Below are 25,294 nucleotides of genomic sequence, written 5' to 3' on the forward strand. Positions count from 1 at the left end.
AGCAAGCCTGAAAATGAATTATCATTATTACTAAATGGATCCAGTAAAGATGGAATATGCATGTTGACAGAGAGGTATGCTATTCCAGTGCATGTGAAATGTCACCAGTACCTACATTTGCCTAGCAAGCATTTTAGGGTCAAGAGCTAGAGACAACTGCTCACTATACTTCCACCTCATAGCTCAGTTGGTAAATCATCTGCCTGCAATGCAGGAGACCCAGGTTTGATTCCTGGGTCAGGAAGATGCCCTGGAGAAGGAAATGGCAACCCACTCCAATATTTTTGCCTGGAGAATCCCATGGACAGAGGAGCCTGGCAGGCTACAGTCCACGGGATCCCAAGAGTCAGACGTGACTTAGCAACTAAACCACCACCACCACATACTTCCACCTCTGAATTCACAGCCACTCAGGTTTCTGCTTATTCAGTAGAGGTGTTCAGACTTCAGGCTTACATCCACAAACTGAAGGGAGATGAAGAAACTTGAGAGTCAACCCTAGATCTGGCTTAGAAACAAATGGAAAAAGAACAGAGCCCATTTCAAGACCATAAAGGTAAGGAGGAGCTCTGGAAACATAGAGACAAAAGAAAAAGGTGATATTCTGGTTTCCAATTTATAATTAATAATAAACCAACGACTCCTGGAATAAGACATCCAGTCTGGGCTTTCTGAGAGTCAACTGAATTATATACATTAAGAGAAATACCTTCAAAGGGCCTCTCCCAGCACCTAGAATCCAATATTGCAGATTCCTTTGAACTAATCTGAAAACACTCTTAGTGGGAAGGGCCTCTATTATGTGACCCTGTTGACTAATATAGTTAGTTAGCTTTCCTAAGACCTTGCTGACATTAGCTGAATGGATTAGAGTTTGGATGAAAGTGAGAAAACAAGAGAAACAAGAGGTAATCTTAAGCATGGGGCCCTTCAGAGAAATACTAGAGTGAGTGACATCTTTACAGGGAGGAGTTGATAAAGGAGAGAAATACTGAGTGCAGTTGTGATCCACTGAGTTTTTGGTGCCTTTGGAACATGTGAGTAAAGAGACTGGAAACTGGTTATATGCAGCAGACACACCAAAGAGTGTTCTGGAAATAAGTTTAGAAATGGTCAGTTTAAGGATTTGCTCTCAAGGGAGTGAAAGAGAACATCTAGGGGTGGACGGACATTTAGGTAGAGGAGAAAGAGATCCAGAACAGACCCCTGAGGGGTAGATGAACTGGCCAGAAAGAGAGACAGAAACCAGTGGGGATATACGGGAAGTCAAGGACCAGCGTGTGTCATCTGTGACCTGGCTCCATCCTCCCTGGGAGGACCCTGCAGCATATGTGAGGCTCTCAGAGGACCACTCGGAGGACACAGCGGACTCCTCAGCTCTGGGAGCCGTGGAAGGAAGAGGTCTCGTCTGAGACAGAAAGGCCTTCAGAAAGGAAAAACATCAGGAGCAAAGGCATGCAGGTAAACTCTCTGCGAGGCAAGTTTATAAAAGTACACACAGTTTGCCTTTGTTGGAGAATAAAATGTGAGAGGAAAGCAGAAGTGAGGAGAGACTTTTATTCACATAGCAAACAAGGCTCAGCCTGGGCTCCACACTGTCCTGAGTATCCTCCATAAAGGAACACTGAATCCTCCTTGCAATCCCAGAAGCAGCAATGACGAGAATCCTCTTTACAGAGGAGGGAGTGGAGTTTAAGGAGGGGAGGTAGGTTGTGTGAAGTCTCCGCCAGCAGCGGACAGAATGGGCCTCCTCACCCAGACAGTCTGGGTCCAGAGTTGATGTTCTTAACCACCATACCCTGCAGCTTCCGCAACAAGGAGCTAGGAGGAAAGAGGGAAATAGTAGGCACCCAAGAACATGTTTCTCAAAGGAGGGAGATTCTGTGTGGAGAATAGTGCCAAAGGGTTAGGTGGCAGTGGTTCCCATGCTGCATGGAATTTGAGGCCCCTCTCGGGTTTTGTGGCACTACGTGGACTTCTGCAGTATTCAGTGTCCCTGCATCACATCACCTTCAGATCTCAATTTCCCCCTCAACAAAAGTCACCATAGAAACTTCCCTGATAACCAGCGTCCAGTGGTTAACACTCCATGCTTCCATTGCAGGTGGCCTGGGTTCAATCCCTGGCCAGAGAACTAGATCTACATGCTACAACTAAGACCCAATGAAGCCTAAATTAATAAATAAGCAGATAAAGGTTAAGCATACATCCTTAAAAATATCACCGTGATACTGGGAGGATTTATGACCCACTACCTAGGAAAATTCCTTGGCCCCTTCCAGAGGAGCGTTATTACTATTCCTGCCATTGTTATGTCATGATTATGCTAATGATGCCTTTTATCAGCTTCAGGCCAAAAAAGGAAACTGTGCATTTATTCAAAGAGTACACAACCTAAATGAAAATGAGAACTTATTGTTTCTTCACATCCTACTTGGAGAATGTGCTTAAAAAGCAAATAGCATTTTAACAGGAAGTAAAAGAAGCATTTCATTGCTCTTCAAACAGTCATGCTTATACAATTACCTGCTTACTTCCATCTGAAATTACCACTAGACGTGTACTCCTTTACTCATGCATTTAATTTGTGGCTTTTCAGCTGCCATTCGACAAAACACTTGGCTTTGAATGTGCACCTTCAATCCCGTGTTTGGCCATCTGAAAAAAGACTTCTTTTTCCAAAGATGGAAAAACTCTATTAAAGAGAAAAGTCCCAAGTGTGTATCTATAACTTTCACTGGACCCTGGTGATATTTGCATGCATCATGGTAAGACCAACAAGCTGCGGAGTGACTGGGAACAAGGAGGCCGACTCCAGGGAGATCTGGGTGCAGCTTCTGCTCAGTGGGAACACGGTGTGCTCAGCAGGACATGGCCAGACCTCACATTCCGGGACCTCAGGAGTTGATTAGTATAGAAAGTCAGTGTCAAATATAAACCAAAGTGCTCTTCATAAATCATGTGAGGTAAGGATGCTGCCATTTCCAGTAGCCTGACAAAAATCCCCTTAATGCACGTCAGCTGTCTGTCCTGCTTGATGGAAGGAAAACAAGGGCTCTCTAGGGCAAAATCATCAGATATTCGAAGCTCTCTCTCTCTTCCTCACTGCCCCCTCCAGCCTCTCTGTTTCTGGGTCTTTTAGCATTCCTCCTTGACAGAAATCACTAGGCCTAACCAGCTTCCCTGAATCCACACTGTGAAGAACTGGTGACCCGGCATTTACAGACTGACAGACCCAATTAAGTTTGGGCTAAAATCAATTCACACCACAGTGTTATTTCGGCTTCAGGTTAAACCCCGTATGAACTGTCTCTCTGGAAAACACATACACCTTCTTAAAGGTATTTTTTTTCTAGGTATCAGCAAAGAAATAAGAGGTCTTAGGAAGTTGTAGTGAGATCAGAGAAGACCACTTAAAGGCCTCCCACCAAGGGAAACCTGACCGACACTTTATGGATAACAGAGGGGGGTGGCTTCAAGGCGATAGTGTGGAATCTCCCCACCGGTAGAGAAGGACAAGGTGATCTTCAGGAATTGCCTTCCAACCTCCTCCAACTGATGAATAACTGTTTGAAGAAGTAATTGCTAAGGACAAAAAGCCTGTCCTGTTCATTTACCATCCCCTCTTAGAACCACATCCTGCTTTATCCATGGTCCTATGGGCACACAGCTTCCCAGGGGCCCTGCTTTTATGCGGAAGAAAAACTTAACCCCTCCCTCATTGCACCATTGAACCTAATCTGTCTTCCCCTCTGTCAGCTTTTCCATCACAGATATGAATGCCTTTAACCTTGCATATCTAACATACTGATCTTTGTGTTTTTGGAATTGAGCTTTCCTTCTCTGATAATAAGAAATTCGATGCTTCTGCTGCCACTGTTGAGATGCTAAGTCGTGTCCGACTCTTTGTGACCCCATGGACTGTAGCACACCAGGTTCCTCTGTCCATAGGATTTCCCAGGCAAGAATACTGGAATGGCTTGCCATTTCCTTCTCCAGGGGATCTTCCCAGACCAAGGATTGAACCTGAGTCCCCTGCATTGGCAGGCAGATTCTTTACCACTGAGCCACCAGGGAAGCCCTGGTATCCATATTTCATACCTATTTTAAGGAAGTTTATGATAAGAAAGAGTGTTCCTAAAAGAGTATTGCCTTGCTGAATAGGAGTATTATAAGAATACTTATTTTTATATTGAGCAAGCAGTTGTGTCTAGCACTTTGGGAGTCCCCAGATGGATAAAAGGCAAGTTTCCTTTCCTTAAGAAAGTTTTATGAGCTTACCTTACCATACATGCGTGGGTACATGCTAAGCTGCTTCAGTCATGTCCAACTCTTTGTGACCCTATGGATTGTGGCCCACCAGGCTCCTCAGTCCATGGAATTTTCCAAGCAAGAACACTGGAGTGGGTTGCCATGCCCTTCTCCAGGGGATCTTCCCTACCCAGGAATAGAACCCATGTCTCTTACATTTTCTGCTTTGGCAGGTGGGTTCTTTACCACTAGCGCCACCCAGGAAGCCCTACCAAACATGGCACAAGGTTAATAAGTATTAGCTAGTTATTGTCAGCAATGTGTCCCATTAAGCAGAAAGAGGAAGCCTGATGTTATTACACTTAAGAGGAAAAAAAGGGTCAAATTACTCTTACTTTTGTCTGAATTTTCTGAAAAATGCAAAACAGTGTGTCCTGAGGAATCCAAGTAAGTACTTCCCTACATCTCTGAATGTTTAACCGTTTTTAAACAACCAGAGTAAAAACCAATATAGAAATTCATATTCAGATGTAGTTCCATGGGATGTTTTTTGGCAAACAAGGTATTAGAGCAGGCATACTCCACACTCCTTCATAGGTAACTAAAAGGAAAGTTGGAGTATAACATTACTCTTCATGAGTACACGAACTTCTTGATAATACTAATAGTTATAATATGAAAGCACAAATATTTCCAAGACCTTGCCTATGCATGTGAAGTTGCTAGCTTACTCTGAGCTGACGCAGAACTGTCACTTAAAGTGTAAGTTTTGACAGCACCCCACATACTTTCTAAGCATGCATAGCTCTCATGAATGTTTCATTTTGGGTTTTCTGCAAAGAAAGTCTCCTAAAATATTTTCTTTAGTGTATGCTGTAGACCCCTGGGAATACATAGAAATATGATGATCTAGTGACACTGATAGCTAAAATTTTGTAAGATTTGATGTTGTGGAGACTAAGAAGAAACCTCTTGGATAAATTCTACTTTAGGAATCAATGTCCCTATCACTGACTTTCTGTCAGATCCCAAATATCTATGTGCAAAGCGAAATTACTCAGATATGCTGGAAATGTATCCTTGGAATTATTTAGTATAGCTGAATGTTGAGGTGTAAAATATTGTCGTGTCTGCAGAACATCCGGCTTTGTTGCCCTTTCAAAGAGTGTGCCTCTGTGCTGACCCCAATGTGCTACTTCTCCTCCCACTCACTTCTTTCTCCTTCTTCCTTCTTTTCCATACACTTTAGAAAAATCATGCTATTTTCTGACAGTTGATGTAAGGACGCTGACCCAGCTTCAACCACAGGACGTGGAGGTGGATAGAATGCGTCAAAGCAAGTTTCTTACCTAAGATTACATTTTTGTCACAGAAAAAGTGAATCTAAGTGGCTGTAGAAAAGCTATAGGAAAAAAAAAAGAGCAGGAGGCATTGCCCCATTGGCCTGACCTCTGACTCACCGATCTGTACAGAGGACGGGCTGCTCCCACTAGCGTGAAACACAAAATACATGAGGGATGGAACCACAAACAGATACTTAGATGTGAACTAGGATCAAGGTGGCCAGTGCTGGCATCCAGTTGTACACACACTGAATGTCTATAAATCATCTACAAAATAGCACCAAAGCCAGCAGGACCCACTCCCCAGGCAATGATTCAAATCCCTTCTAGCAGCCTGGGGTTCCTGTCTGGAAATTCACAATTCCACCTCTATGAGCGTTTATGGCATCAGGGTGTCATAAACTAAAATGCAACGGTGATTTGTCATTGTTTACAACATTTTTCTGACTGCAAGAAGGGAAGGGATAAAGTTATTTATGTTTTCTTCAAGACAGGTAGATACTTAAAGTACTTGGAAGACTCAGGGAGTAAGGGTTATAGTGAACTGCTACAGAAGCATCTCTTTGGGCTTATCAGGTTCTCTTCCTTATTATGGATGTATTAATTATAAATGTAAAGAGTAAAGAAGGGTAACTGCAGGTAGGTTCTTGATATTCAGTGACCTATTTGAATTTTGTTTACTTTTATATCTTCCTTCCCGGAGTTAAAATCCTTAGCTCAAATAAGCTTTTAATTTTAATATGTAAATAGTCTTTTTTTTACGTGGGTTACTTTACTTGCTTCACTGTTTTTTTCATTTTGTACCGATCATAAAGATGTTGCATATCAAGCTGCTTACATAGCATTTGATATGAATTCATATTTAAAATTGTCTAGTTATTAGAATTGTGTTAGGTACCAATTCATAATTTTAAAAACAGCTTCTTTCTAAATGTAGCTAAATTTAGAGCACTACTATCCAAGAACATTCTCTATATCCCAGATATGGCAAGATTCAACTCAAATCTTGTTTTCATTTATGAATTTCCATTCTAAAGTGGGAAGGCCATGATTAGTTATAATACTTTTTCTCTCAACTACCATTATGATAAGTTCCTTATATTAGGACATTGCACATTGATTCATTCATTCAACAGTAAAAACACATTTATTGGGTATCAACTGTACCAAGAACTGTCTTAGCTCTTGGGAGAAAAAAGATTATTAAAATTTGGTCCCTGTCCTCAAGGAACACAGCATCAAGTAGAGTGGGCAGAAATGTGTCAAGTCTAGGAATTTCTATGCACTAAGATAGATGCTCTAATGTGACATAGTGTAACATTATGTAATACAATAGCTTAGGGTTATACACAAGACATCAGAGAAGGCGATGGCACCCTACTCCAGTACTCTTGCCTAGAAAATCCCATGGACGGAGGAGCCTGGTAGGCTGCAGTCCATGGGGTCACCAAGAGTCGGACACGACTGAGCAACTTCCCTTTCACTTTGCACTTTCATGCATTGGAGAAGGAAATGGCAACCCACTCCAGTGTTCTTGCCTGGAGAATCCCAGGGATGGGGGAGCCTGGTGGGCTGCCGTCTATGGGGTCACACGGAGTCAGACATGACTGAAGTGACTTATCAGCAGCATACACGAGACATAGTGGTATAACAAAGGTAGAAGACATCGGCTTTTTCAGGACTGGGAATGCTCAGGGAGATAACATTGTTTGGGGTAAATGCTAAAAAGGGGAGGTTAAATGGTAGACCTGTTATCCATTGGTATAATATAATCCAGATCAATGAAGACTATAGAAAAGGCCAAAAGTAACTTTAGATTTTTCTTCCCTATTAGTTTAAAAAGGCCTTTTGTGAATTTTATCCCAAGCAGTAAGTCCCTTCCTTAAATAAGATCCACTTTAATTCAGAAATTCCTTAGATTTATTTTTTTCTCTTTCCTATTTATGGAAATAATTGTCAGTGCCAATTTTAGAAGCTATTCCTTGCTAAACTTGAGATGAAAATTTTTCACTCATCTTAGATAAGTAATGCTCTTTTCAAAATTATTTGGATAAGCTTTTTTTTTTTTTTTTTAACTGCCAGAGGAGCAGTTTTTTAAAACTCAGTCGCTAGGAAATCTTCCAGTGCATGTGTGATTCAGTTCAGTTCAGTCACTCAGGTGTGTCTGACTCTTTGCAACCCCATGGACGCCAGGCTTCGCTGTCCATGTGAGCTTAGGTAAGCCAATATCCTGATAAAACAGAGCTACTGAATGAGGAAATCCCCCCTCACCTCACATGGACTACAAGATTGTTTACATGAATGACAGACAAAACAAAAGATTAAAAGCCTTTTATTTTGAAAAACTAATACAGTATATTCAGTTCAGTTCAATCGCTTAGTCATGTCTGACTCTTTGTTACCCCATGGACTGCAGCACGCCTGTCCATCACCAACTCCCAGAGCTTGCTCAAACTCATGTCCATCAAGTCAGTGACGCCATTCAACCATTTCATCCTTAGTCATCCCCTTCTCCTCCTGCCTTCAATCTTTCCTAGCATCAGGGTCTTCTCCAATGAGTCAGTTCTTCGCATCAGGTGGCCAAAGTATCTGAGCTTCAGCTTCAGCATCAGTCCTTCCAGTGAATATTCAGGATTAATTTCCTTTAGGATTAACTGGTTTGATCTCCTTGCAGTGTATTACCGAGCAAGAATAAGAATTAAGAATTAAAATAAGAAGGAGGAGAGGAGGAGCAGGGAAAGAAGAGGCAATTGTTTTTTGTTTTTTTAGTGCACAAACCTAGTAGCAAGATGGAAGTTACCAAATTATAAATTCCAGTTCAAATTATTTCCTCTTTAACCATAATATTACAGGAAAATTTACATAGAAATAGAAACCATATTTTAAAGTCCGTGCTCACATTTTTCACTTTAGCAAACAGCATTGTTTACATACTTTCATTTGCATATGGGAATAAAATATTTCTCCCCAAAACCAAGCCTGAGACAAGTTAAACCTTTGAATTGTGTTCCTGGTGAGACCTCATCTATGTGCAGAAAGGTCCCAGAACTACCTTATTAGACCTGGGTACTAGGTTAGGTGGGCTTCCGAGGTGGCCCAGTTGGTAAAGAATTCACCTGCAATGCAGGCAACACAGGAGATGCAGGTTCTATCCCAGGTCGGGAAGATCCCCTGGAGGAGAGCATGGCAACCCACTCCAGTAGTCTAGCCTGGAAAATCCCATAGACAGAGGAGCCTGGCAGGCTACAGTCCTTGGGGTCACAAAGAGTCGGACATGACTGAAGCAACTGAACACACATGCATGCGCGTGCACACACACACACACACACACTGGGTTAGGTGATTCAGAGGAAGGCCATTCTGGGAAAGTAAACTTCAGATTGAAAGGGAATCTGGCCTCAGAATAGCCACACTTAGGAAAAGAGATAAATAAGTAGGTTTGCAATCTCATGGTCAAGTCAATAGTTTTTCTACACATGAACGTTGTTCATATATTTGATAAAATCCCAGTCCCAGGGAACCCCCCAACTCTTTGGGATTTGAGTTCATAATGACGTTACAGACAAAGGCATGGGGGTGGAGTAGAGCATGGCTGAGGGGAAGCATAGCCCTTCTTAAAACAGTCTAGAAACTCAAGATTGCCAGGTCGTAATCTGTAAGTCATTCTGTTCCCTCTCCAGAAAAGATGGTCCTGAGGAGGAGGTGATTGGCGAGGTGATTGGCCATGTGTCTGTCCTTCCATACCCCTGCCCCCATCACTCACCTCTGCTCTCATCCTAGAGTTCTGAACTTCTGTGTCCACAGGGAAAAAGGGAAGATCTAAGATGGTAATACCTGGTCTTGGTGGAATGTAGGGGCAAATGGATGCTCACCTATATTGTTGGTGCCTACTGGGCATATCCATTTTTTGAGACTTGTTACTCTTTAATCATTTGAATGGCCCTTGATACAGAAGCCCTATTTCAGCCAGCAAGGGAGTTTCCAGGGAGGGTCCAGAAAGGGATCCCTAAGTTGATTCCGATGTGCATTCAGGTTAAGGGGCCTTAGCCGAGGGGGGCAGTTCAAAAGGAGCTGTGTGAATTCCCTGTTCCACGAGGAAAGACAGCTCTTGCTGACAGGCCCAGATCCATGTTCTTGACTTAGTGGCTGGGTTTAGTCCTCAAGACAACCTCGCACTCCTCTCTGCGTGGATTTGCATCAGTACAAAGCGCATGCTCCTGAGCGCAGAAAAGGATGGCAGAGAGGTTGCTCCCCACGCCCACTACCAACGACACGGATGCTACCTGGCAGCCTGAGTGCCCTTAGCTACTGGTGGCAGAGCTTCTGCAAAGGAGTCCAGACATACTGGTAATCTCAGCTCCCCTTGTGTACTGTCCCTGTCGGGGGAGCCAGAGCTTCCCAGGTGGCTCAGTAGTAAAGAATGTGCCTGCCAATGCAGGAGACGTAGGAGAAGGGGGTTCCATCCCTGGGAGGGAAAGAGCCCTTGGAGAAGGAAATGGCAACCCACCACATTATTCTTGCCCGGGTGATCCCATGGACAGGAGTCTGGTGGACTACAGTCCATGGGATCACAGAGAGTGGGACAGGATTGAGCACGAAACACTCACTCACTCAGGGGGAGCCAGGCTTTTGCCTCCCCCTGCTGCAGGAGTGGTCCATGTCAGAGACTGAAGCAGAAGTTATCTGAAGACGGTGCTTCCATTCTTTATGAAAACTTAACATTACGGGAAGAACTGAACCACTTGTACTTGGTGGGGGGAGAGGGGTGGCTCAGAGGACACAGAGAGGGAGAGAAAAAAAATCATAAAAATGTTTTAGTCTAAGTTATTTAGGGTGATATTAAATAATATGAAAGATAATAAAATTTATAAATTTTCCCCCAAAATCCATGGATTTTTCATCTCAGTGCATGTGAGATAAAAAAGGAAGAAATCATCCATTTTTAAAGTGTAAAGATATTTAATCCAGTATTCTCTCCTTTGAAAAATGAAAACTCCAAGGCTTAGATTTATGAAATGTACTAGAAAAGATGAGTCAGATATTTGTCTACATGTAATTAGACTGCAAGTCTCAGCCCTGGTAGAATGTTCTTCTCCTGCTCCTTTTTTTTTTTTTTTTTTATGAGATCCAGTTCTGGCTTCTATATCATAGCATCTTATACCACGTAGATTAAAAGGTGGCTGTTTTATCTGTCACTCTTTATTCTTGACACAGATACTATTGGGCAAAGAACTCAGGTAGACGTGAGTAGCATCACTGGTTGCGAGCCGGAACCCATGGACAAGAGGACTAGCAGTGAATGAGAACCCTGCTAGTTCAGCATCCTGCAGAAAGAGACTAACACAGGGAGACTGCTCATCCCCACGGAGAGCTCCTGCCCTCTCATAGTTCTTCCTTTTTATCTTTTATTTTTTATTGAGGTGTTGTTGCTTTATAATATTTTCAGATGTACATTGTGATTCACAATCTTTGAAGGTTATGCTGCCATTTCTAGTTATTATATAATATTGGTTATATTCCTTATGCTGTATAATATATCCCTGTGACTTACTCATTTTCTGCATAGTACTCTGTACCTCTTAATCCCATATCCCTATCTTCTCCTGCCCTCTTTCTATCTCCCCACTGGTAACTACTAGCTTGTCCCCTATACCAGTGAGTCTATTCCTTTTTTGTTACATTCACTAGTTTGCTTTATTTTTTAGATTCCATGTATAAGTTATATCATACGGTATTTGTCTTTCTCCCTCTGACTTACTTCACTTAGCATAACCCTTCAAGTCCATCCATGTTGTTTCAGATGGCATGATTTCGTTCTTTTTTGTGGCTCAGTATGCACACACCCTACCTTCTTTCTCCATTCATCTGTTGATGGAGACTCAGGTTGTTTCCACATGTTGGCTATAATGCTGCTATGAATATTGGGTACATATATTTTTTCAAACTTGTGTTTTCATTTTCTTTGGATATATACCCAAGACTAGAATTGCTGGATCATGTGGTAGTTCTATTTTTAGTTTTTTAAGGCACCCCCATAATTTTTTCCCAGAGTGACTGCACCAGTTTACAGTCCCACCAACAATGCACAAGGGTTCCCTTTACTCCACATCCTTGCCCATGTTCCAGTTGCCATTGGACAATGATACTGGCTTTCTGGGCTTCCCTGGTGGCTCAGAAGATAAAGAATCCTTCTGTAATACAAGAGACACTGGTTCGATCCCTGGGTCCAGAAGATCCCCTGAGAAGGGAATGGCTACCCACTCTAGTGTTCCTGGAGAATCCCATGGACAGAGGAGCCTGGCGGGCTACAGTCCATGGGGTTGCAAAGAGTCGGACGTGACTGAGCGACTAAGCACACACACACTGGCTTTCTACCAAATGAACTTGAGTCTCAAGAATCCTATAACTGTATAGATTTTAATGAACTAATTATACTAGTTATCAGACTTGGGTGCCAGACATTGCATGTGCTAGTGCTTTATGTGTATCCCTTTTAACCCCACATCTACCCTGAAGCCAATATTATTTTCTCCACGTTATAAATTAGAAAACTGAAGGTAGAATATTTTCCCAAAAATTGTTAGTGATGGAGCTGAAATTCAAATTGAGATCTATGTTCTTTCCACTGCATGCTATTATTTGCATTTAGATAATAACATTATTTAACCTAGGAAATATAATCTTAGAATCTCAAAATATTAGAGCTGATGATCAGTGCTTCACGATGTGTAAGGGCATGTGAATCATTTGGGAGCGGGTTAAAATGCAAGCTCTGACCCAACAGATCTTGCGTGGGGCCTGAGTCTCTGCCTTTCTAAAGAGATCCCAAGTCAAGCTGATGCTATCTGTTCAAAGCTCATAGCCTGAACAGAAATGCATAAGTTATCTTATAGATAACCTAGTCTTTATATGGGATTTAAGTTACAGAAAATCAGAGATTTGTCACATAGAAATAAAGGATAATTATATCTCACTTTTTACCAAAGAAGTAGCTATTTTCAAAAATAGTCATATCTCTTTAGCATAATATATTGTATACCATATATATACATACACATATTTAACTGATAGACTTCATTTTAAAAACTGAAGTTTCCCACCCTCAGGCGAGATATCGGCCCATTAGCCACTGTCGACCCAGAACTCACCTTTCTTCCTCACCTCCGGTGGTGACTTTCTGACCAATGCCCTGTCAAGGATTCTACACTATCACAGTTACAATATTGAAGGGAGGATGTCCTTCAGATGTCCTTTCCTAACAAGAATGAGTTAAGCCCCAGGCCCCTTGAATGCAGCATGGTGTTTTGTGCCTGCTGGCCTTGACAGAAGGAGGAAGATGAGCCAGAGTCCAAGGCAGGGATCCTGGAAGCCCCTCCTGCCGGCACCCAGATAAAAAGCGGTTTCTGAGCAACAAACTGCTCATTAGTGCAGGATGCTGAGATAATCAATCCCCAGAACCTGTTCTTTGCTCAACAGAAGAAACGACATTAAAGAGGCCTGTTCAACCGGGAGTGAGTTGGGAAACAAGCCATGATGAATTGTCCCTGCGACTGAAAACAGAGTAAGCAGCAGTCCCGCGTCTGAGAGGAAGGAAAAAGAAAAAAAAAAACAAAAAAAACTGGACAGATTTCTTGAGAAGGAAAGAGTGACTAAAAGCGACGGAGAAAGTCACAAAAGCTTTTGAATTCCGAATCTTGTGGAGGTTGACACAGGTCCTGGGCTCTGAGAGACAGGATCATGAACAATTTTAAGGAGCCACGATGCTTTTGGCTTTCTTTTAGGGTTACAGTAAATCCAAAAGGGATTTGTCAGGTCCTTGGGGAGCAGAATCTGTTTCCACCACATGAGTTGTTGCCATAAATTAAAGGACTTTCCCTGGTGGCTCAAGATGGTAAAGCATCTGCCTGCAATGCAGGAGAACTGGGTCTGATCCTTGGGTCAGGAAGATCCCCTGGAAAAGGAAATGGCAAGCCACTCCAGGATTGTTGCCTGGAAAATCCCATGACAGAGGAGCCTGGCGGGTTCAGTCCATGGGGCTGCAAAGACTCGGACACGACTGAGCAACTAACACTTTCATGACCAAGAAAACAGAGAATACTAGGAAAATACCCTGCCACTCATACCTAAACTTCTGTCTATATGTAGCTGCAGATATTCACCATAAAAGCAATATATTAATAAATAGGAAGTAGGAAAAATGATTCATCATAACTCACCCAACAAATCTTCATTTAATGCCTTCTTTGTTCCAGATATTCTTCTTGGCAGTAGGGATACAGCAATAAACCAAAGTCTCTTGCCTTATGAAGCTTAGATGCTGTGGAAGGAAACCACACTCTCAGTAACAAAAACCATACATAATATGATGTCTGGTTACAAGTACTGTGCAGAAAAACAAATCAAGATAAGGAAAAGAAACTGAACTGATGGGTAGTGCTATTTTACATAGAATGGTTGGAGGAATTTTCTCTTAGGAGGCAACATTTGAGTAGAGATTTGAATTGAGTAAGAGGAAAGAAAGAAAAACTTAGAGGTAAAGGCTTGTATTTGTGTTCTTTGCTTGAAAACATTACAATCTGCTCTCAGCTGTTTTTTGTTGTTGTTTGGGTTTTTTTGGTTTGTTTGGTTGAGCAATGCACAGCATGCAGGATCTTAGTTCCCTAACCAGAGATGGAACACATGCCCCTGCAATGGAAACACAAAGTCTTAACCGCTGGAGCCATAGGGAAGTCCTGAGCTCTCAGCTGTTTTTCAACAAGCCTCAGTAAAAAATTCTTACAGGATTCTGGGACCTGCTCTTTCAAAATACCAGTTACACAATGCACTTTATGGGCCAGATATTGTGCTAAGCAGGTCACATATTTTATCTCCTATAATCTTCATATGACTTTAAGGGAGATGCCATAATCTTTTCTTTTCAAATGGGGTAACTGAGACTCGTGGCATTAAGAAACCTGCCCAGCATACTTAAAAGCAAGTGGCATGCTGAGATTCACTCCTGGGTCCATCCACTTGATGATGTCACCTCCGAAATCTTCCCTCATTTAGAGTGCCTCTGTACCACTGAGTTTCAAAGCCATCATAATCTTCACGTTGATAAAAATTTGAAGCAGCCTGTTAGACATCCTTCTCTTTCTCCTTCTCTTCCTCTCATGCTTATTCTGAAGTGGGTCTCCCCTCTCTGGGCCTTTCCACATAGTCAGGGTTCCACCAAGCTGGGCATCAGAGGGACAGTATTGACCAGGAGTGACCTGGACCAACCATCTGGCTAAGCAAATGAGACAGTGGCTTAAGAGAGGGCAAGGCTCAGAAGAGGAGACCGTTGATATTGACCATGAGATTGAATTTCTTGTAGAAATCAGTGAGAAAATAAAGGATTCAGCGGACACGCTACAGAGCCTGCACAGGTAGAAATATTGATGGCCGTGTTAATAAGACCCAGAAATGTCAAGGGGAGCTCTATCTGAGACAGTATTTTGCCCTCCATTCACACTTTGTTAGTGATAGCTCTCAGCCCAGCACTGCCAATTACCACTCAGAAATCAGGGGATTTCAAGGGATTCATACCCTTGGCTAGGACAGGAAGCTTGCCCCAAGAGGGCTGAGGTGACAGTGATCCCCTGAGCTGATTCCATGGAAGCTCTTCACCTTTGCAGTCAAACTTTCTTACATGTTCAAACTCATTTTTCCATCCAACAAATAAAATTTAAGACCAGGAAAACCTAACAAGGAGCCTATACCATTTACAGCAGATTTACAGGCACATCATCTTGACCATGACACATAAATCTCAAATTTGAACTCATCTTTGCTCTTGGCACTGGGGCAAGGAAAAGAATCAAATGAAGGGCACAGGAACCACACTGTATGGTTATGGCAAGTGGGGAAAATAACAGTAGTAGGAGTTCCATTCTTAACCCCAAGGGCATCTGGTTGAAAGTGACGGCGAGATGGAGCTAGTCCTGGTTGTTGTACACTGTGCCTCATGCAAGTTGAATTTATGTGTGAGGACTCTGGAAAAACAGGACAAAAAAATGTTTTTAATTATATAACTTGTGTAAGGACAGAGATCTTTGGTTACATTGATGGAAAGAGTAGTAAGACAACTAGAATTTCTAAAAAAAAAAAAAGAAAAAAATACAGTATGTATTACTGAGTCCCAGAAATTAAGAGGAAAGAGCATAAAGAAAATCAGACTATTTCCGAAAGCACATAGAGGAATCTCTCTATGGAATATTTTTATTTTCCCCCTTACACTCTAATTTGGAGAGTATTTTAAAATACCATTTCTATGATGAAAATATTTAATTCATGACTCAGGGACTACTCAGTAAGTTTGATTCATTTCTGTTAATTAATTTCTGTATCCATTCCTGTCCCCCAGCCTGCATCAGTCTTAAAGACATCAGCACAAGAGGAAGCTGAGAATAGGGACAATAAGAATCAAATACATACTAAGAGCTAAGAAAAGCAAAATAAACAACCAGATAGGCAAACACAAGTAGAAGCTACCAGAAATGGTATCAACCATGTAGATATATGAAGACAATAAATGAATCTCAGTAGGATTCTTGACTATAATCAGGAATAAGATAAGCAAAGAGAGTCATTAAGCTGAAAACCCAATAAAAATAGTAACACTTGATGCTAAATCCAGATGACTATTTTTTGAAACTCAGTTCAGTTCAGTTAAGTTCAGTCACTCAGTCATGTCCGACTCTTTGCGACCCCATGATTTGCAGCATGTCAGGCCTCCCTGTCCATCACCAACACCCAGAGTTCACTCAGACTCACGTCTATCGAGTTGATGATGCCATCCAGCCATCTCATCCTCTGTCGTCCCCTTCTCCTCCTGCCCCCAATCCCTCCCAGCATCAGAGTCTTTTCCAGTGAGTCAACTCTTCACATGAGGTGGCCAAAAACTAAGAGGTTCATATATATGTATTTTTATTGGAGTTACATTGCAGATGAGCTGAACCTGCAGATAAAGGACTGGCTGGTTGTAAACATGGACATACAGTTTATTGCACAAGGGCACTCGGCCAAGGGAATAAGTAGAGATTGAAAACCAGCCCAGGTCTCATGATTAATCCTTTTGCCAAGTCATGAACCAATGGCATTGCAACCATCTTGAACACGGCCTCTCTCTCTAATGCCTGAAAGGGGCCAACTGAGACAGAGGAAGCCCTGGTGAAGGAAAGGAGACACACACATCTAGAGTAGGAATGTGATGGTGAAGAAAGAGACGACTAGGGAGAGGGAGAAGGGAAAAGAAAAGGAAAAGAAACAGTCAGAGGGAAGGGATCAAATTAAGATATAAAATCTGAGAACTTTATAGAATAAAGGTATTTCATGATTTCTTCCAACAACTACCTGGCATTCAGGAAGTCTCTCAAAGCTAACATTTATTTGAAAATGAGAAGTTGAATTCAATATCTATATTGGTTAAGAGTAGGCTTAGCTATGAGCAACAGAAATCTATAAAATAGGAACTTCAACAAAATATAAATCTGTTGTTTTCTCACATAGAAGTTTGGACAGTCCAGGGCCAGTGTAGTGACTGTCCCATGATCTGGAACCCAGTGTACTTCCTGGCAGTCATCTATAGAGGCTGCCCTTGTTCTCAGCATCCAAGATAGAGATTCAGCCATCATAGCCATGTCTTCAGGATTAAGATGGAAGAAGTATGTACATAAGGGATTCATGCCATTGCCTCTTAAGGAAATTTCCTGTAAGCTGATATACTGCATTTTCACTAACATTTCATAGGCTAGAAGTTAGTCACATAGCTTCACCTTTCTATGAAGGAGGCTGGGAAATGTTTTATATCAAGTTTCCTTGCATGCCAAGTCACTTCAGTTTTGTCCAACTCTTTGTGAGGCTCCTCTGTCCATAGAATTCTCCAGGCAAGAATACCAGTTTGGGTTGTCATGCCCTCCTCCAGGGGATCTTCCCAAATGGCCTTAAACACAGTTAAAAGCTAAGGCTTCAAAGATGGGAAGATGGATATTTGGGTAGGAAAAGTCTAAGGATATTAACAGTTAATTGACAAAGGATAAATGTTCCCAGGTGGCAAATAGAGAGGTAAATCTGTTAATGTGCTAATATTTAAAGGAATGTAAATTGAAGGGTGGCACTTTTTCTTATCCAATTAACCCCCCCTAAAGAAAAAATAAATAAATTTGGGGAGTAGCTTATGGAACAATGTAATAGTTGACAGTGGTCATCTTAGAGCAGTGGGACTACAAATAATTTTTTTCAGAAGGCGATGGCACCCCACTCCAGTACTCTTGCCTGGAAAATCCCATGGATGGAGGAGCCTGGTAGGCTGCAGTCCATGGGGTTGCTAAGAGTCAGACACGACTGAGCGACTTCAATTTCACTTTTTACTTTCATGCATTGGAGAAGGAAATGGCAACCCACTCCAGTGTTCTTCCCTGGAGAATCCCAGGGACGGGGGAGCCTGGTGGGCTGCCGTCTATGGGGTCACACAGAGTCGGACACGACTGAAGCGACTTAGCAGCAACAGCAAGAGATTCCCAGTCTTCCTGTCTGTTCTTTTCTTTGACACTTGGGTGGTAGCTTTCACTCTTCTGGGAAGAGAAGTTTAACTAAAAACCAATGTGTCTATTCATGGTCTAATTCTTCACGCTGTGTTTTACTTGCCTGTCCCGGCTCACATCTCCGTATGTTCCTCTCTAATAACATGTGCGCTTGCGCTTGTGTACCTTTATAACGGTTGTGAACCCAAACAAAAACAGTGGTAAGAAGCGGGCACATTCAGGAGAAACAGCCTAGTTAGTGGACAAGTGTTGTGAATACAGGCATTGATTTAGTCCACGTTGGATGGTTCCAAAATTGATCTTCAGCCCTTCCCTGTCCTCTGGGATACAGATGCACACAGCCAGCATTTCCCTTTCATTGTAGAAGTGTCTAAAATGTATCCTAACCAGAGCAGAATGCTTGACCCCCTCACTCTACATACAGGTGCCTCTTCCCATGTCTCCCCACCCAACACCCACAGTTAATGAAATTACAAGCTACACAATGAATTGCTCTGGTAAAAATCCTAGCGTTTTTGTTCTTTCATCTTTCTTATCTCCATCTCATTCATCAGTTAAGTTGTGTTTGCTCCACTTTAAAATTATATCCCAAATCCAGTCCCCGCATGCTCTCTCCAGTGTTACCTTTGGTCCAAGCCGGTATCATTTCTGGCTTAGACTACCACACTAGCTGTCTGTGCAATCAGGTTCAGCTACTGCTTCAGCAAGGAATATCCAAACTTCAGTGGCTTAGCACAATAAAGGATGATTTCTAGCAAGGAGACTCTGCTCCATGCAGTCATTCAAGGACCAGGTTCCTTCAAGTAGACTTTGTCATCACTTACGTCCTCAAAGTACAGCATCCAGTCAGAAGATGGGAGAAAAAAGAACTCGCAGGCATTCCCAGGTGAAGTTTCAGGACTGAGGCCTTAAACTGATCTACACCATTTCCACCCAAATGCCACTGGCCAGAAATCATAGGGCCCCGCCTACCTGCAAGGGAGACTGGGTAATGTAGTCTTCCTATCCGGCCAGGAGGAAAATAAAATATGTTTTGGTGAGCCCACAGCATTGTTTTTGTTACACCCTTTTCCTGCTTCTGTAACAGTGAAAGCATCTTTTCAAATAGATTAAAAATCAGAGTATGCCACTGCCCTTTTAAAAGCCACGCAAAAGCTGCCCACTGCAATTCTATCAGAATACAAGCTTCTCACCCTTGTTGTGAAATTCTACATGATTAGATACCTGTGAGTCTCTCTGACCTTGGATGCCTCTACACTTGCTTTTTGTTCACTGTTTTCTGACATCGCTCAGCAATTCTAAGCTCATGGTCTACTTGAGGTTATGGCACTTGCTTGTCCCCTCTGCTGGAACACTCTTCCTAGTCTTATTTTATTGCACTTTGCAGATATTATGGGTTTTTTTGTTTGTTTGTTTGTTTTACAAATTGAAAGTTTGTGGCAACCCTGCATTGTCAGATGATAGCACTTTTTGGTAGTAAAGTGTTTTTTAATTAAGGTACATAATAGTTTCTCTTTTTTTAGACATAATGCAGTTTCATACTTAATATTGAATACACCTTAGTTTAATATAAACATAGCTCTTATATTACACTGAGAAACCAAAAAGTTTGTGTCACTTGCTTTATTGTGATATTCTGTCTATCATGGTAGTTCTGAACTGGACCTGTAATATCTTTGACATATGCCTGTAGCTCCTTCTTATCATTCTGATCTCATCTTAATTGTCACCTCCTCACAGAGGTTGTCCATAATTAACTCATTAAAAGTAGCCTCCATACACACCTACTATCTCACTCTCGGTTAGATTACTATGTGCTTTTCTGTTTACAACATTTATAATTATATATTATTTTATTTATTTATTGTCTGAAACCCCTTTACTCTATTAAGAGCAAGAAAGTGAAAGTGAAAGTCACTCAGTCATGTCGGATTCTTTGCGACCCCATGGACTATACAGTCCATGGAATTCTCCAGGCCAGAATACTGGAGTGGGTAGCTTATCCCTTCTCCAGGGGGTCTTCCTGACCCAGGAATCAAACCGGGGTCTCTTGCATTGCTGGTGGATTCCTTACCAACTGAGCTATGAGAGAAGCCCAAGAGCAAGAAGCTGGTATCATTACAATAATGACTAGCAGAAAATATGCATAAAATATCAATTTGATGAATGAATGAGCAAATAACCCTTTCAGTTAGATGTGAGTTTGGGTTCAGCTTAAACATGATTAAAACTTATTTTGCTTACCAGTTAATAATTTTAGTATGAGTGTGTGCATGCTAAGTCACTTCAGTCATGTCCAACTCTCTGGGACCCTATGGACTGTAGCTTGCCAGGCTCCTCTGTCCATGGGACTCTCTAGGCAAGAACACTGGGGTGGGTTGCTTTGCCCTCCTCCAGGAGATCTTCCCAACCCAGGGATCGAACCTGCATCTCTTAAGTCTCTTGCATTGGCAGGCAGATTCTTTACCATTAGTGCCACCTGGGAAGCCCCAGTTCTGGTATAAAAAGCCATGTTTCAACATCCTAAACTTCACAGAATCAAAGTACAAGAGCCCTTCTTCCTTGTTTCTCTTCTGGGCTTTCCTATCCTCACCAGTCCACCATGGCTCATACCTCATAGACCGCCCAGCGAGCAGGTGGGGTTAAGCTTTTATATCCAGACTCAGAAGTTGAACACACCATTCCCTCTTGTATTCCATTGCCCAGAACTTAGTCATGTAGTCATACTTAGTTGCAGCAGTAGATGAAAACTTCAGTATACATAGCTATGTGTCAAGATAAAAACTGCAGGTGAATGGGGTTCTGTTATTACAGAGGGGAAATATACTAGAAGAAAACTAAAATCTCTGCCATAATATTTGCAATGATTTTTTTTCCATTTAGAATTTTACAAGGAAAAGTGAAAGTGTTAGTCGCTTTACAAGGGGAAAAACACCATTAATAACTGAACCTACAATATGGAATGACCTCTATAGTATTTATGATTGTTAAATAGCTAATCAAGTAGAAATACTGTACGAATATTCTAACATTAGCTACCAATCCCTTTTCATTTAAGTATCTGTAGTATCTTCACAAAATTCCTACTATAGAACAATCTCTTTATTAGCTCTGATTCAACTCATCTGGCATTCAGTGGCCCTGGCTCTAGTCTCTTACTCACTCCTACATCCCACACAGTGTTATTTCCCCAGGCTGATCTGGATTCTTCCTGGTTCGGAGCCCAGTGGACTAATTGCAAAGAACTCGATTTCAAATTTAATGGAAAGGCATTGCATCTTTATTACTTTGACTCTGTCAATGACCTTCCTATTCCTTTAGTTAGTTCTTTTTCTCCTTAGAAATGCCCTAATCTATGCAAATTTTAAAGTGAAGTGAAAGACGCTCAGTCATGTCCAGTTCTTTGCGACCCCGAGGACTATACAGTCCATGGAATTCTCCAGGCCAGAATACTGGAGTGGGTAGGCTTTTCCTTCTCCAGGGGATCTTCCCAACCCAGGGATAGAGCCCAGGTCTTCCGCATTGCAAGTGGATTTTTTACCAGCTGAAACACAAGGGAAGTCCAAATTTTAAAGGGTGGCTATGAAAATTTTGAAAGGGTGGCTTTCTGATACAAACATGATCAATCTCAGCTCCAAGAGCCTGTAAATGTCCTCTGCAACTGCTCTTGGAGGTGGGTTTAAGAGGACTTTCTGGGTTTGCATAGAGAAGATCAATTCTAGTTTGAGTTTAGGCTAGAAAAAAAAAAAAAATACTGTGAAGCTCTTCTCTCCAGTGAAAGCGTCCCGTCTCCTTATGAGAGATCATATCCATAGCTCCACTCACACACCCATCCCCAATCACTACTAGACCTTACCATTTCAACTAGTTAAATTAAAAGTTCTGCTTGGGTTTTACTTTTTCTATTTCATATGCATTTTCAATGGTTGCAACTGTTTTTACCATCTAACTACTTGGATTTACTTTTTTCTTTCCCTTATGAGTGCCTTTAGCACTATAAGGATAGAAATAAATTTTCAGGCATATTTATCTCCAAGAAAGTAAGATGAGATCCCTGAAGATAAATCTTTCAAGCTTCCAGGAACTCTACATTCAAAACATATATATAGTGTATTCATTTGGCACCTGCAAGCCTTCAAACCTCTTTCCTCCAGCATCTCAATTTATTTAAGTTTGGGAAAATTTATTAAAGAATATATGTAGAAAAATCAAGTGTTTTCCTCAGTATTGGCAGATGATCTAAATGGGTTATGGCATCCTTAAAAAAGGAAGGCTAAAAAGAAAACCTTTCAAGCCCAGGACACCACAATTTATGGAGTTCCTGTATTCTGACGCATCCGCCTACGTGATAATATGCATCATCTGTATATCAGAGTCTTCGTCCATTTCACTGATGCCTTTCCTTAGCCTGACTTGTTATTTGAATGGAGTAGGCTGAGTGGTGATGCATACAGTTCTAGACTAAGCTTGAGACATGACCTTGAGCAATTTACCTTCTTTGTGGCTTTGGAATTTTAGAAGGAAGGACCAATTCTTTTCTTCTGATTCTTTGAAAACATAGTGCTTGTTTTATCCAAAATAGTAGTGTTGAAACTATTAGTGTAAATTGAACTGTGAAAGATATAATGGTGTTTTAAGTGCAGAGCTGCTCACTGTACATTATATTGTAATTTAGCTCAGAGAAGGAGTCTTTAGAAGACCAAAAACTGCATTTTATTTAAATTCAGATATTTTAAAAATCAAAAGATTTCTTTAAATGATAGATTGAGGAGTGCCAACCAGAAGGATTTAAGTACAAAGTGGTTTTATTTTTCTCTAATTATTGCCTTCGATATAAGCCTTCAGATTTTGGACAGATTCTGTAATTTCAGATCAGTTTTAGGTATTTCAACTCAGTCTGTTTCACTCTAAGTCTTTAACTTTCTGTCTCATTAGCCAACATCACGAGTTGTAGGATGGAGCATGGTATACTTCTCCCCATCTAACCCCTTGGAGGGAACGTGTATGTATGCGGTTATGGTGGATGGTGAATGGGAAGCTTTGGTTTAGAGACACCTGCTTCTGCCCTCTCTTCTAGATCTAGCTCTTCCGTAATTTGGAAGAAGAGGAAACTAGGGAGAGCAGATCTTAAGCAACTGGCTACAGGTAGGTGATGGGGAGAAGACTTCCTGCTGTGGCTCACAATGGTCCCACGCGCTGCTGACAGCATCCACAGGTGTGGTAGTCTCCACGTGGGTGATGGACGTGGAACAGGGTCTCCCTTCAGTCCTACAGCATATAGGTTCCCATGTGGAGTATAACCTCACTTGGCCAGCTTATGCTTTGGTTACCTATACCTAGGCTCCCATATTAACCTTCCTGGAACTAAAGGAACTGCTAAGGTCTTCTTCTACCCTCTCGGAGAACCACGAGACCCCAGAGGAGAAAACCACTACCCTCTTCTCCCAAGTCACACTACACTTCAGTCCCCTGTCATTCTGCTGATGTCAGCAACTCCAACCGCTTTCCCGCACTTTGTGGAGTTGGCAGCCCAGAGGCGACCAACAGTCTCTGTTCACACTCACAACTTCCAGGCATGCACACACATCACACTCTCCCAAGAAACTTCTCACCATACACTAGGTGACAATGCTAAAATGGACCTCAGAGTTTGCAGCTCAGAAACTTGACAGCTGGTATGTGAAAAAAATAAGCTTAGAGCACGGCCAGCTACCACCAACCATCCTCTCTCTGCCCCAGATTCCTCACTTTCTTTCTCATGCTTAACTCAGTGGTCTCTTTCAGACTGTTACTGATTTTGTGGAGTTACGCATTTTCTCAGGATACTTTCTGCTCCTCTGTCCCAGGACAGGGCAGTTCTGAGGCAATGGGAAAAGTCCCAGTCTTTGTTTCTAATAAACATAGTGAATATAAATACCAAGCACTATAATGTATCATGAAATTTATCACAAATAGAATGGCATTATCAGTATCCCAACTTTTAGCTAGATTTCACTCTTCTTTTGACTTCAGTTTTCTTCTATGTGAAAAAAAAAATCTCTCCTATACTACCCATGAGTCTATTCTACCAGCTCAGAAATTTCTGGAAACTTTCCACAACTTTAGTTCAGGTAAGATGCAGAGTCCAATTACTCATCTCCATCTCCATTGTTAACCTCTTGGCCCAATCAGTCAACTGTTAGTGCTTGTTTATTCATCTGTAAAAAGGGGGAATAATATTACTGACTCGCTTCAAAGAGTCCTAGAGATGAAATAATAAAGAGAGAAAATGGCATAGGGATTGAACTCAAACTATAAGCTCATAAATCATCATTAGACAGTTGAGGATAACAAAAGCATTTGTCAGTTGGCTTACAGTAACTATTAGTTTTAAAATCCAGCCCTCCAAATCAAATACTTCATTTTTAACACTGGAAAATATTAAAGTCTTATTTAATATTAATAATATGTTGAATATATGACTGTGGTTCTTAATGTAAATATGTCCAGGAATGGTGCACTGAATTCATAATGGTTTACAATAGTATAATATGAGCAATTTCCCCTTTAGGTAAGCATGAAATGCTTATTACCAATGGATGGCTCTTCTCCATAGCCAGACGTTGTCATTATCTGTAAAGAAAATTTTTTCTATTTTAACTTGTACTTAAATTCTGACTGTGCCTCAGGAATGGGAAATACTACAATATGAACCTAATACAGAAATCCCCACACCTAGTAATGTAAAGATGTACTGGCAGACTAAATACATTGTTTTTTTGAATAAATAAGAACTTAAAGATTTAAATTCAGGTTTTACAATTCATATTGACAAGTATTTGGGGGAGCCTGAGGCAACCCCCCTCCTGGCTCTGCTTTTTTAAGCAGAGAGATAGTAAAAAGTCCATGACATTTAATTAGGTTTCTTTTTCATGAAATTACCTTGTAGACCTTTCAATATGGATGGTTAATCACTACCTTAGGCAGACATATTTTATTGCCCCAAATTTGAAATGAATTCTAATAAAGGTTCAAGAAGTAGCTTTGGGGAATTTTGACAAAGCTGATGAAAGTGGAGAGAAAAAAGAACCTCATAATAAATAATGTGTTGTTTTCACGCTCTCTTTAGACTGACTTATGCAGGATTCATTCCTTTTT

At 41.4% G+C, this 25,294-nt stretch overlaps 1 protein-coding gene and 1 long non-coding RNA gene across 2 annotated transcripts in view; one reads left to right on the plus strand and one right to left on the minus strand.

Moving 5' to 3' along the window:
- PTCHD4 (patched domain containing 4) overlaps positions 1 to 25,294 on the plus strand; it is a 193,899-nt gene that overhangs the window by 132,948 nt on the left and 35,657 nt on the right. The gene's annotated exons all lie outside the window — the stretch shown is intronic.
- Positions 8,003 to 19,059, minus strand: LOC129647586 (uncharacterized). Its single transcript, XR_008712362.1, has 3 exons — positions 18,982 to 19,059; positions 13,811 to 13,911; positions 8,003 to 8,261 (listed from the first exon to the last, which is right to left on the minus strand). It is a non-coding gene; the product is annotated as an uncharacterized LOC129647586 (long non-coding RNA).

The sequence above is a fragment of the Bubalus kerabau genome, chromosome 3, assembly GCF_029407905.1.
Source record: "Bubalus kerabau isolate K-KA32 ecotype Philippines breed swamp buffalo chromosome 3, PCC_UOA_SB_1v2, whole genome shotgun sequence".
NCBI lineage: Eukaryota > Metazoa > Chordata > Mammalia > Artiodactyla > Bovidae > Bubalus > Bubalus kerabau.